The sequence below is a fragment of the Anabrus simplex genome, chromosome 8 (genome assembly GCF_040414725.1).
Source record: "Anabrus simplex isolate iqAnaSimp1 chromosome 8, ASM4041472v1, whole genome shotgun sequence".
Classification (NCBI taxonomy): Eukaryota; Metazoa; Arthropoda; class Insecta; order Orthoptera; family Tettigoniidae; genus Anabrus; species Anabrus simplex.
The window spans coordinates 177,710,498-177,715,493 of record NC_090272.1 but is presented as its reverse complement, the minus strand read 5'-3'; positions in this window follow the sequence as shown (position 1 = coordinate 177,715,493).

Here is a 4,996-nt window from a genome sequence, read left to right as displayed (position 1 = left end):
TCCATCATGTCTGACCATGCTTTCCAAACAGCAAAAGACTTCGTTACGGCCAATGGCTCTCCAACCTAATGCAAATTTAGACTATACAGTACAAAAGCTGACGGGCATTTCCTTTTCTTTGGTTTTTCCTACTGAAATACTTCAACCTGGATATAACGTATCAAACAAACAACCAATGAAAGCATTTATGCGAGCAATCAAAATTAATGATCTTCAAATAGAAGCCAAATAAGTAGGGGATTCTATAAAATGTAAGAATTATGACACTAATAAAGCACTGAACCTCATTTATTAAATGAACATTAAGAAGAAAATTCGAACGCTTTGAACGTGTTCGTTCAAAACTGAATACTTTGTTTTCTTCACAGTATTTTTATTCACCATTGTTCCCGAAGTTCGCGTCATAATAGCCGACAAGCACTTTCACTCGATTTTCCATGGAGACATTTTAGCGCTTACTACTTTATAAGCTAGAAAAGAATATTCTACATCGACTGAAGAAACGGGACAATATCCTTAAAATTGGAATGAGACGAAATGGTAATCTATTTCCACCTTCGGTGTTCTTTCTCATCGTTCATTAACAGCAGCCATTAATATTTTCAGTCCGGTGTTTTTCTACAACACCATGTCCAATATATTTTTGACTTTTTACCAACATTTTTATTTTTTCAACATAACGCAGTTCAGGTATTGCACACAACTTATTCTGAACACTTGCAAGTCACAGGACGAACTGGTTTCCGATAGGGAAGATGTGTCGTTGCTATTTTGGTGAAAGCTGGAATTTTAGGATTGAATGAGAAGGGTTGGGATTCAGGTACCGTACTTACCTACTGTTTCCTTTAAAGCGGCACTTTCCCACGGCGAGAAAAGGACTGTGTCCTAAAATATAAGCAGTATATGCTGTTAAGGAAAATAGTAAACGCTGGGCTGAGTGGCTCAGACGGTTGAGGCCTTCAAACCCCAACTTGGCAGGTTCAATCCTGGCTCAGTCCGCTGGTATTTGAGGGTACTCAAATACGTCAGCCTCGTGTCGGTAGGTTTACTGGCACATAAAAGAACTGCGGGACTAAATTCCGGCACCTCGGCGTCTCCGAAAACCGTAAAAGTAGGTAGTGGGACGTAAAGCAAAATAACATTATTATTATTATTATTATTATTATTATTATTATTATTATTATTATTATTATTAAAATAGTAAACAGATGCAAAAACATAGAGCGATTTTTTTGAAAGCTTAGGAATGGGTTCTAGCGCCGAAATAGACATTTGTAGGCACTATAAATGTCTATTTAGCCTAGACCTAATAGCCCAGCAAGCGAGCAAGTAGCTGAGCGGTTGGAATCACATAGCTATCAGCTTGCATTCAGGAGACGGTGGGTTCGAGCTCTACTGTGGGCAGCCCTGAAGATGGTTTTCCGTGGTTTCTCATTTTCACACCAGGCAAATGTCGGGGCTGTACCTTAATTAACGTCACGGTAGCTTCCTTCCTACTCCTAGTCCTTTCCTATCCCATCGTCGCCATAAGATGCGTCTGTGTCTGTGCGACGTAAAGCAAATTGTAAATAATAATAATAATAATAATAATAATAATAATAATAATAATAATAATAATAATAATAATAATAATAATAATAATAATAATAATAATCTACAGCGTGTATTGTCTTAAGCAAAACATAGGTATCTGCCTAAATTCCGTTGTCTAATAATAGGTATTAACATTGCTCTTAAGGGTACTTTGCCTAACTTCCGTTTTCTATTGATAGATGTTATTATTGCTGTTTACATAATTATCTGACAAGAAACCTGGTCCACTTCAAACTCGGGAAAGCACAATATTGCTGATATCATTAGAAGTGTCACAACGTTTGTTACCCACAATATTAGGTGCTATTGGAAAGCCATGAAGAACGAAGGTAAAAAAAAAAAAAAACCTTCCTCTGAATAGGATGGTAATCTACAGGAAATGCGATTTACCACTCATAAAATGGTCAGCATCAGAGTTCAAAATCATTTTAAAACAGTTTTAAACAGTTTTCATGACAATATTAGAACACACGTTTCATAACAAAGAAACGACGTGCAAATATTAAAAATGTTATTTATAAAATGCTGCCATCTGAATTAATTCACTCCTCTTTAGAGGCACTTATCCCAAGTATCAACTACTAAGATATTAAACTCAAAAGTTATTGTTTTATTAATATTACATAATTATTTACAACGTGTTTATACACTGCGAGCCTTAATCGAGTTGCCGGTTGTTCCCCGCGCCGTGTCTCGGCAAGTGGATGATGCCTGACCACCCATATAGCTCGCCCAATGTCGCCTCAGAACTCACAAGTCTTAAAAATCATGACTATCAACATTTTCGAATTCCAAGAAGAGGATTAGTAAGAGTAGATTTCTTTATCTGGGTCAGTCTCATAACTCACGAGCAGGGCCAATACTACTTTGAATGGTTAGATGCCCAACCTTCATACATAACGACTGTAGATATTTAAAAATTTAATCGGAAATGTACAATAAGGTCCATTGTTAGTGCCAGTCGAAGTGCATGTCCTCAATTGGCATATCTCTCATTGAGAGGTGGGCATGTCGTGTAGCCTCGCACTAAGTATACGCGACAGGGGTTTGAGAAAAACATGGACGCCATGGACCCGTGCGGATAACCGTTCTTGGCATTTCAAATTAAGGCCTAGCTATAAGCAGCTGTAAGACTATCCGTTTTTAATTCTTTTAAATATATTTTTTTAAATATTTTTTTTTGTTATTTAGGCCTAGATATTCTGCCAATTGGTTTAGTATGCTTAATTTGGCTAAATTGATTTTTTTTTTTTACTATTTCCATTACTTACCGGCACACGGGGGTGACATTATTTAGTGACAAAACCACCCGGTTTCATCCAAGTTGCTTATAAATCCTATAACCGTTGTTCACTAAATTTAGCTTACCGTTTTGCAAAGTAATGAATTCCACGTGTGCACTGCTCGATGACACCAAGCAGTATAACTGAGAAAAGATCAGTGTTACACTTGGGGAATTAGGTCTGTGGTAGGATAATAATTTCTGTTAACGGTACATGGGACATACCATTCTAAAAGTGGGTGGACAAACATGGGTTGAAGGGCGGTGTGAGTCACCGAGCACCTCATCGCACTAGGACGCTCGGCCGCCTAAAATTTAAAACGCTACCGATAAGTATTTTGACGCTCAGCATAGGTTACTTTGGCCTTTCTGGAATTCTGGCCATTGTCTCTATACTCTCTAATGTGTTTCCGATGATTTTGAATCGAGTTATTGTCCATAAATGTTGCAACATTTTGCAAACGAAAGAAAGTCATTTCACTTCTTCACATCAATGTTTTGCCTAAAATGTTCCCTATTTGATTTCATCGTATATTTGTAGAACTCACAAAGACAAGTCAAATGACTTGTGCTACCACACCAGAGTCCAAATCTACTCTAATTATTAGCCACGCGGAAATGGGCTTTCTTGTACCTCAAGATGGCAGCACTATTGCATCAGCCGATGACGTCGTACTGCGGTCAGATTCTTGTTTCTTGATACATTGGCTCTTCCTCTTTACAGAGATATATTGATCACTGTGGTCACATGTGTTGTCCAAGAATTATTTTAATTTTTTCATGTTATTGTAACACAGAGCAATTTGGCTACACGGCTTTTTTGCTATTTGCTTTACGTCGCACCGACACAGATTATGTCTTATGGCGACGATGGGATAGGAAAGGCCTAGGAATTGGAAGGAAGCGGCCGTGGCCTTAATCAAGGTACAGCCCCGGCATTTGCCTGGTGTGAAAATGGGAAACCACGGAAAACCATCTTCAGGGCTGCCGACAGTGGGGTTCGAACCCACTATCTCCCGATTACTGGATACTGACCGCACTTAAGCGACTGCAGCTATCGAGCTCGGTGGCTACACGGCTAAACACGTAACTGTTTGGTTGCATTCGGGCGACCGAGCTCGATAGCTGCAGTCGCTTAAGTGCGGCCAGTATCCAGTATTCGGGAGATAGTAGGTTCGAACCCCACTATCGGCAGCCCTGAAAATGGTTTTCCGTGGTTTCCCATTTTCACACCAGGCAAATGCTGGGGCTGTACTTTAATTAAGGCCACGGCCGCTTCCTTCCCACTCCTAGCCCTTCCCTGCCCCATCGTCGCCATAAGACCTATCTGTGTCGGTGCGACGTAAAGCAACTAGCAAAAAAACTAGCATTCGGGCGACAGTAGGTTGGGACCCCACTGTCGGGAGATCTAAAGATAGTTCTCCGCGTTTTCTCATTTTCACACTAATCAAACGCTGGGGCCGTACCAAAGCGACAGTCGCTTTCCTGTTAGTTCTAGCCTTTACTTATCCATCATGTGCGGCGTAAAACAAATAGAATAAATGTAATGCTCTCTGGCCCAAGGGCCGATGACCTAGATGTTATACCCCTTTAAATAACAAGCATCATCATCATCATCATCATCATCTCTGGCCCAAGTACGGTTCCGGAACTATAGGCGCACTCTACGTCAAAAGAACACAATATTTGGCTAGACTATTACACTAGAGTCCCGTTCAACCGAATCTCGATTAACCGAATTTTTGGTTTAACCAAATTTTCATTCAACCGAAGCACTATCGGCCCCACAAAATTCCCTTAAACGGGACTTTGATTGATTGGTTTATCTATCATCAACAGTCATTACTTCTAATAATAATAATAATAATAATAATAATAATAATAATAATAATAATAATAATAATAATCGCTTTACTTTCCACTAACTCATTTTACGGTTTTTGGAGACGCCGAGGTGCCGGAATTTAGTCCTGCGGGAGTTCTTTTGCGTGCCAGTAAATCTACCGACACGAAGCCAACGTATTTGAGCACCTTCGAATACCACCGGACTGAGCCAGGATCGAACCTGCCAAGTTGGGGTCAGAAGGCCAGCGCCTCAACCATCGGAACCACTCAGTCCGG